Here is a 9,544-nt window from a genome sequence, read left to right on the forward strand (position 1 = left end):
CAACTTCTCTTCTTGTCTTGTGATCTCGTTGAAATCCCTGGCAGATAGCCAAGGAGTGAGTGGATTATCATTAAGGGTTCGAAGCTTAGTCCATGCCTTCTAGCTATGACCAGTTTGCCATAGAAACCTATGAAGCGCCATTCCTGAGGAGTATTCTTCTCTACAAGTACATCATTGCAATACTTCAATGAGTCTTCCTCAGTGATTCAAATACCTTCCTTCCACAAAAAAACCAAACCGCCACCTCTATTGCCACTAGGAACAAACCATTTATTGTTGAAATCAAAATTACATAACACTTGATCTAGCCTTGCATCATCTGTCCATGTCTCGGCTAAAAACATGATAGAGGGATATTTTGCCCATATATAATTTCCAAGCTCCCTCTTTGCACGTGGGTTCCAAGGCTTGCAACAGTTCCAAACTAAGTGACTCATTGTGATGGGCGGGGCTGATAATTAGCCTTCGCCAGTATGATAGGATTGATCTCAGCAAAAACCATACATTTTTTGCTTGGTAAACCATTAGGATAAAAGAGCTCCTCAAGAACTTGTTTGGTTGATAGCATTGAAACTCTTGTGCTCAAATTTCTATCATGACTTCTTCTTACATCTAGATTGTTCAATCGTTTCCATAGTCCCTATTTTGTGAGATTTGTCTCTCCTGTTTACTAGTTGCATTTGCACGTGGAGTTGCATGAATTTTGGACTCCTAAACTCAGTAAACCCTAGCCATTTGCTCAGCTACCTCATTAATTACATGGTCTTTTTTTTTTTTTTTTTGATACAAGAAAGAATTTCTACTTTAGCCTAATCTAAGTGTATATGTATATGAAGCTCCCTTCTAGAGACTTGAACCCCAGCCCTTACCCCTACACTCCACAAGCATTTATACTTGTGGAGTGACTATTGCACCAAGGGTGTGCAGTGTTGAAGACTCATAATTCATTGAGCCAGTGATTGGGGTTGACGCGGCATTTAATTTTGATTGGCCCTCATCAATTTCAGCAAGCTTAGAAAGGAAAGGATCAATGTGAAACGACTGACTCTTTTTTGTAGGAGTAATAATTGGAATGGATTCCTTTTAGGGAGGAGTTAATTTTAGAATTAATGCTAGTGGAGTGTTAGCCCATGCCTCATTATTCGACAAATCAATTCTCTTTAACTCATGATCTAATTCCTCCAATTGGATCACAAATAGATCTTCATGATTATGGTGCTGTACAAAATCTAGAGAAGAATTATTATGGCCAGTCGTAACTAATCCTGTGGGTAAGGGAGTTTTTTGGTTCATTAATTTTCCATGTTAATAGTTTTCCACTTCAGGGGATGCCATCGGTGGGGGTGGAACTATCATGGCATCCACCAGAGCTCGCCTCGAAGGTACCAGAGCCTTATGCATGGAAGTGCTACATCATGGGTGAGACAACCACACCTGTAGCAAATGTTTGGTAGGCGCAAGTATTTAAACGAGACCCATTGTTCATTGCTTTGTCCCAAAGACACCATTCTTCCTCGACTTAGTGGACTAGTGATATCCAAATTGACACAGACCCACGTAAAACTTCCACCATCAACCTCCGTCTCTATCTGTCGAACCACATTGCCATTGGGGCCACAAATCCCTCTGCCACCTTTTTGGTTCATGAATCGCACTAGTATACCATGGACCTAAACCCAAAAGGATGTTAGATTGAAATTCAAGTCCTCAACTGACGTATCCTTATCATACCATTGCAACACCAAGGCTCTTCAAAAGAATGGTGTCGACTTCGAGTTTGTTATCGAACATGAAGAGGACTATGTGACTTTAAAACCATTTTTTGATCTCCACAATGGTTTAAAGGTCGAAGGAATAGCTTCCATATTCAAAGCTCGTCTTGTGAAGAACTTGCCAGTAATGATGAACTTTGGTGTGGCCGTTTCCTCCTCAAGATCGAAGGTTGGTCCTTCTCTATCAGAATTCGAAAAACCATTGCAATGGTTACAAGTTCCTCCATAACTATAGAGTGTTTCTTGAATCCCTGAAAAAATATAACCACAAAACTTAAGGATAAACTTGTTATCCTAAGGGGAAAAGGCACCTACAATTAGGGATAGAATATTCTACGGCCTAGGAGAAGTTCAAAGAGCGAAACTTTTACTAGCAATAGAGAAACTTTTTTGTTGCTACTTTGTCAGTGACAACTGATTAATTTTTCATCTACTTCAACTTCTCTCTCATTCCCAACTTTTTTGTTGCTAGGTTATTTACTTCGGTAGAACACGGGTCTCCAAAACCCGATGTCGTAGGTTCAAATCCTACAGAGCGTGATCCCATTCTTGTTATTCTTAGGTCGAAAATTACACTGAAATGAAATAATTGAACAGCAATTTCAATTTGACCCCTGCCCTATGTATTAAAATTAATAAAGCAAGTAGGGGTCAATCAAAAAAAGAGCTATTAATTAATTAAAGGTCCAACTGATCACCGCGTCTGTATTGTAAATATGCGGTTACAAATAATCAAACAATTTTTACAGGTGCTTTCTTTGACTAGACTACAAATCCTTTTCCTAAGCATGGCCTCTCCGCTATGCTTAGACAAGCAGAAGCAAATCGGCAATTGCAGGGATCTTATCTTGCCAGCAGGGCGTTCGGATCTCTCATCTCCTCTTCACAGATGACAGTTTGTTATTTTGTCAAGCAACAATAGCAAAATGCCAGCGCCTCATGAACATCTTGGGTCAATAAGAAGCTGCCTCGGGTTAAGCCATTAATTGTCAGAAAACGGCTCTTTTCTTTAGTAGGAACACACGGCCACATGTTAGAGCATAGAATCGAAGTAAGTTGGCTGCAAGGGTTATTGAGTGTGAAAAATATTTGGGTTTGCCGATGACTGAGGGAAAATCCAAGGTTAATACTTTCAAAGATTTACAAGAAAAGATAACCGAAAGAATTTTAGGGTGGAAGGAGAAATTTATCTTAAAAGAAAGAAGAGAAATCCTTATCAAAATAGTTGCACAGGCCATCCCCACATATTCGAAGAGTATTTTTAAGTCTCTATGTGCTTCTATCAATTCTACTTTGGCTAAGTATTGGTGGAGGCAAAAGTGGACTGAGAAAAAACTTCATTGGATTAACTGGAATAAACTGTGTTCTAAAAAGGATAGAGGTAGAATGGTCTTTAGAGGTCTATATGTGTTCAACTTGGTCATGCTTGCTAAATAGGCTTGGAGGCTACTGCACAACACACACTGTTTTACAGAGTGTACAAAGCGAGATAGTTCCCACTTGTTCATTCATGCAGGTAGAACTGGATCATAATCCTTCTTTCGTGTGGAGAAGTTTATTGGCAGCTAGAGCTCTTATTAGGGAAGGATCACGGTGGAAATTTAGGGATGGCCAAAAGATTGGAGTTTCAACCGTTGACTGGCTCTTACATACTCCAGAGTTCGTGACTGAGGCAACACTAGGGCTAAAGGTGAGAGACCAGATTGATAAGGATACATGGCAATGGGATAGGGGAAAGATTTTTGCAACTCTCTCCAAAGACTCGGACTGAAATTCTATTTTATACCTCTAATCCATCTGGACTCTCAGGACTCCTTGATCTGGAAGGAGAATAAATCCCAACAAATCCCAATAAAATTGGCTTATCAGCTGGCTTCACGACTGCAGAATGGGCAGGTTTTGGAACATTCCTCTACTAGGCAAGATCGGACTACCAGGAATCAGATACGGTCTTTGAATGTCCCCCCAAAGGTGCGTGTCTTCCTGTGGCCAGTGCCGGCTCAAGGCCTAGGCAACTTAGGCCTAGGCCTAAGGCCCCACAACCAAAAAAAAAAAATTCCCTACTAAAAAAAGGCCCCATTTTTATTTGTAAAGGCCAAAATTTTATAAAAATATAACATTTTTAAATAATTAGTACTTTTTTTTTAAGTGATGTTAAAGATACCACAAATTTTACTATAGGTTTAAGTTTAAATTTAACTAACATGTCACCAATCACATAAAAAATAAATTCAAACACAAATAAATTAAGTTGTTGAATTTCATCAATTACAGTCATTATCACATTATATTGTGAACATTTTGCAGTATCTTTAATATTTTTCTTTTTCATTTCTAACAAGGCTTCCAAAATAGGAGACCAATAGAAATTAAAACCAATTGAAACCGTAAAATGTTTCAAAAAAAATGCTGCAAATATGATAGATCATCAATGATGACTAATCTCCTTTAATAGTTTGAGATCTTAATTTTTGTAAACTAATATCCTACAAAGCCACACACCAAATAATATTTATCTATCTCTTTCTCTTAAAAAGAATATATAAATTAAAATTTATGTTACAACTGTACTTAACTATGCATAGTTATATATCCAAGTTAAAGTAAGTTTTTTTTTTTTTTTTTTATAAATATTTTTTCTAGTTCTTTTTGTTTAAATTTATGGTTCAATTATAATATTCAATCCTCTGTATGAAATTAACCTTAGTTTAATTATTATTATTCATCAATTTTTGTATTTACATCAAATTAGTCTTAATTTAATTAGTATTATATATATTTATTTAATTAATGTTTATACATAAAAAGGCCTTATATAAAGTTTCCGCCTTAGGCCCCAAATTTTGTTGGGCCGGCCCTGCCTGTGGCGAGCTTGTTGGAATTGTCTACCTACAAGAGAAAACTTAAACCAGAGGAGAGTGAAAATTGATCCTGCCTGCGAGCTTTCCTGCCAACTCTCAGGGACTACAAGCTACTTCTTGTGGGAGTACCCTTTTGCTAGAAATGTATGGGCTTTAGTCTGAGGTAAAATCCAAAAATGCTCTAATGAGGCGCAAGATTTTTTTTCTGTTGTTCAAGCAGATGAGGAATAAATTACCTCGGCTGGAGTTAGGCAAATGGGCAATATTGGCTTGGGCTATCTGGAACGTAGGCAACAAATTTTACTTTGAACACATTCAGTTACACCGAAGACCTATTTTAGAGGGAGGGTTGGGACTTTTAGTGGCTTGTGTCTGGCCAGAAGAATTCTTAAGTATTTGTTTGAGCGGTTTGCTGGTATGCAGCTTTGTGTTATATCCCAGGAGTCTAATCCGGTTTCTGTTTTAGTGTTTTCCTTTGTCTCTTGCCTACGGGGCAGAGCTCCTTGCTTTGTATACGTTTTTTATTTTACAGATTATCGATACAAGTTTCTATCTTTTATCTCGAAAAATTGTTATAATGGGAACATCCAAAATGAGTGTGAAAACTCAAAAAATTCTTCAGACAAGCTTTATCTCAACTTCTCATTTCTAACAAGCAAACAGCCTCAAACAGATACTTAAAAATTTTTCTGGGCAGACAAGCTCAAACAGCTCACATCTCAACTCCAAACAAGCTTTATCTCAACTTCTCACATCTAACAACCTCAAACTAGTACGACTAATCCTCATTATTCTTCCTTTGTTCACTTCCGAACTCTTTTAGGTCACATGGGTGTTTTCACTTCTGAAGATAACATCACCACTGTTGTTTCACCAGCTAGGCTATTCAAGGCCTTTGTTCTTGACGCTGACAACCTTATCCCAAAGATTGCACCACAGGCCATTAAGAGTGCTGAAATCATTGAAGGAAATGGAGGGCCAGGAACCATCAAGAAGATTAACTTTGGCGAAGGTTAGTTCCTAGCTATACTACTTTTAAGATAATATTAATTAATTTTTTAGCATCTTAGAAGTACTAGTCTTATATTTGAGAAAATTTTACTATGGACTTGCTATATTTAATTTTATGATTACCAACAGCATAGTATTTGTATGTTTTTTGTTTTGATGGCATCATGTGATAGATGTATGATGTATTTTTATATATTTTGCATGCAGTCAATTCAACTATGTGAAGCACAGGATTGATGATTTTGACCATGTAACTTTACATATGGCTACAGCTGGATTGAAGGTGATGCTTTGACTGGCACAATCGAGAAAATCTCATATGAGATCGATTAAGCTAGTAGCATCCCCTGATGGAGGATCCATCTTGAAGGGCAATAGCAAGTACCACACCAGAGGTGACCATGAGATCAAGGAATTGAACAAATGCAAGCTGGAAAAGAAAAGGCTGCAGGATTTTTCAAGGCTGTTGAGGGCTACCTCTCGGCAAATCCTGATGCCTATAGCTAAAGCTTGTTTTCATTCTTGAGTGACCCCACCTTCTATCACGACTTCATGAGTTAAACTTCACTGTTTTTATTTTACGTTTTGTTTATAAAGATATCCAGCCAATATGGTATTTGGGTTGCAATAAATAATAACACCGTGTTTGGAGTTGAATCGTTTACTTGGAAGAGTGAAATGTTAATGTTGTATCACTTTGAATACATACAATGATATAATGGATTTCATTTGAAAATCATAACGGTGCTTGCAATGAATCAATACAGAAACAAACTTGTTTTTTTCGTAAATTGTTGTAGTATTATCGATTTTAAAAGTGTTACTATTATTTAAGTTCATATGTCATTTTTTGTCCAATTTGTCCAAACGAACATGTTAGGTATTATGATTTGATAAAATCAATAGTAAATCGTGCTAGGGGTCTAAACAATGCTTTTCGAAATATCTTATATGATACATTTTCGCAAAACATATTGGGAGCATTGTCTAAATCATTTGGAAAAGTATATCATGTAAAAGGAAATGGTTAAGTTATAGTTTTGGACCCATAGTTAGGGATGGCCATGAATCAGGTTTGGATTAGGTATTCTCAAACCCGACATGAACATTTTACCCGTGGATACCCAATTAGCACCTAGATTGTTTATCCAAGGATATCTATACTTGACCTGAACTCAATTCTTTGGGCCTTTATAATTATTATTATTATTATTTTTCAGTAATGAAATTTAAACTGGCAAATAAAAAATCTTTATTCGCAATTTTTTAATGCTTAAATGCTAAATGATAGTGTGGTAATTAAAACATCTATTTCTAGAACTCTATTCAAGGCATACTCCGTTAGTATCTAAAATATATGGTGTTGCCTGAATTATCAAAACTTCTTCTAATATGGGAATTTTCTTTAATAGCTAATTTTCCTTATCCATAATATTACTAAGAAAACTTATTAAAATCACTATTCACAAATCACTAATTGGCTAATAAGGAGACTTGTGATTTCTTATTAATCACTAATTTTCTTATTAATTGTTATTGATACCCATTTCCATGACACATTCTCTTTTAGCCTGATTCAATCAAGCCCAACCTCATTATAGGCCCAATTCATGTATTATATCATATTTATTCTTTTAAGTATGACCCAAGTTCATGCGATATATTGGGGAACTTGAGGGAGTGTGGTTTGGAGGGTATGAGTTGGTTCCCTTTCAAACCTTTTACATGAGCCCAACCCATATTAGAGGCTACCAAGCTAGCTAAGGATGAGGGTAGCACCTTAGGCTCATGGAGGAGGTCTTGTACCTAAAAATTCCACCCCAAAAGAGATTTTATGGTCTAGCTGACTATGGTCTGAAATTTATGCCCAAACCAATTTTTGCCTTTAAAACATAGTAGGTTCTCATTGGCCAACTCCAGCTACTAGCCCTCACTTAGTTGAGCTACCCAATAGTCTAAAACAACTAAAAATGAGGAGCCAATGGGGGCTTAGTCAAATATTTTCCAAATTATGCATAAAGCAAGGTATCTCTCTTACCCAATTAAAGAAAATCTAAACCAAACATTAACTTAGCACCTTGGAGGTCCTTAGCCTAAAAACCAATCATTAAGAGCACCCAAAACTCAATATAAAAACCCCTATTCAGATTCAAAACAAACCAACCATGCACATTTTACCCTTATAGTTGAAACTTTAGAGGAAAAGTCCATTTAGCCAACTAACATTATCACAATTCCAAAGCTTGGCGATGGAAATATGGGTACAGGGGTGTAGGTATCTCATTTTGTACCTATTAATAATCTTTGTTCCTTGGCTCCAATGATGAGCTTGACATATGCCAACTCAAGGTAATTAAAGAATTCACAATAATTTGGAAGTAATCACAACTCAAAAGTGCTCAAATTGCTTTGAAAACGATGTTGAAAAATGACATTTACCCACTGTTTTAACCATAACATTCTATCCTTAATGAATATTTGAGTTAAATTTATTTTATTAGAAAGTAGACATCTTGAGTTTCAATTTGAAAATAAATATTACATAATTTGGATTTATATTGAGTGAGTTGTGATTATTTAAAGTTGAACCAACACAGCAATCAGATTTAGGGTTTTTGGGGAGCATGCGTAACCATGAATCAAGGGTGCGTACGCATCCTTAAAACTTGCATACACAGGCTCATTTTCAGACTTCCCAAACTTGAGCTTTGGGCCCCAAAACACCATTCTTTGATGAGGCCTGGTCCTTAGACCCTTGAGAACATCCAAAGACCTCTAAAAAGCCCTGAAAATCCCAGTTTTAATGTATAAATATTCATCTTATGTCTCCAATAAAAAACCCTAGCTAGAGAGTTTTTTTTTTTTTGCCTCCATCTTCTCTAAAATCATAGCTCATATTCCCTAATCACCCATACAACTCCTTTGCACTTATTTTATAGATTCAAACCCCCTTTTTAGTTAATTCTAAGGCAGAAAGTTTATTTTCCAAAATTTGTTCAAAACCCTTTTCAATCAAAGTTGTTTTTGAGTTGTGATTCTCAAAAACTATTGTGTTCTTTAATTATTCTTGTCTCAAACTTGTGATCCTAAGTGATGATGCACAAAATCCTTAGTGAGTTGATTGTCCACAAGCACAGCGAATGAGGTACCTAAAGAACAAAAAGGTAGAGAACCTACAAAGAGCATCAATGGGGTGCCAACCAAAGACCCTCTAAAGGCTAAGTCAGTGATAGACCAATAAGTCTAAAGTATTAGAGTTGGGAAATTGCGCGTACCATAGAGAAGAGGAGGCTTGGTGTTTACATAATGGTATTGGGCTGATTGAGATCCCATGAACATAGGATTTTTCCTTGTAGGGAGGATATGGTGTTAATGCTCCAAGATCTTAGGGAATTAGTTCCCATATTTGGAGAACACAAATATGTAGGAGAAGCTTTGGACGTGGTATGCAGGTTTTTTTCCTTATAGGGATGTTTGAATGGAGAACACACAAATTATGTGAGGCTAGTGTAACATCTGCTGGTATTGGGGTAACCCGATAGATACATTCCCACCTTACGGCCTCAACTGAGTGAAGGGTTATGGCTAATGTTGCATTGCCATCAACTCGAAGGGGAGCTATTACCTGATGGTCCATAGTAAGCTGAAGGGAAATTCAAACCTGAAGGGTAAAAGGAGTTAGAAAATTTCTCAGTCAAAATTTTCTTATCACTAAGCAAGGTGAGTGTTCTTCCCATGAGATCCTCGTTTGCTTAATATAATTCTCATGAGTTTATTAATATAGTCATTTCTAATTGTTATATTTGATTTTTTTTTTATGTTTATATTTATTTTGATATGTGTTAATCTAGTTTTGGGTTGATATAATCTGTTCTTAGTGCTTTTGTGACTTTATTTCGT

At 36.5% G+C, this 9,544-nt stretch overlaps 1 pseudogene; it reads left to right on the forward strand.

The window, feature by feature from the left end:
- The first annotated feature begins 5,461 nt into the window (after window positions 1-5,461).
- Window positions 5,462-6,151, forward strand: LOC142626192 (major allergen Pru ar 1-like; annotated as a pseudogene).
- The last annotated feature ends 3,393 nt before the right edge of the window (window positions 6,152-9,544 follow it).

The sequence above is a fragment of the Castanea sativa genome, chromosome 2, assembly GCF_040712315.1.
Source record: "Castanea sativa cultivar Marrone di Chiusa Pesio chromosome 2, ASM4071231v1".
NCBI lineage: Eukaryota > Viridiplantae > Streptophyta > Magnoliopsida > Fagales > Fagaceae > Castanea > Castanea sativa.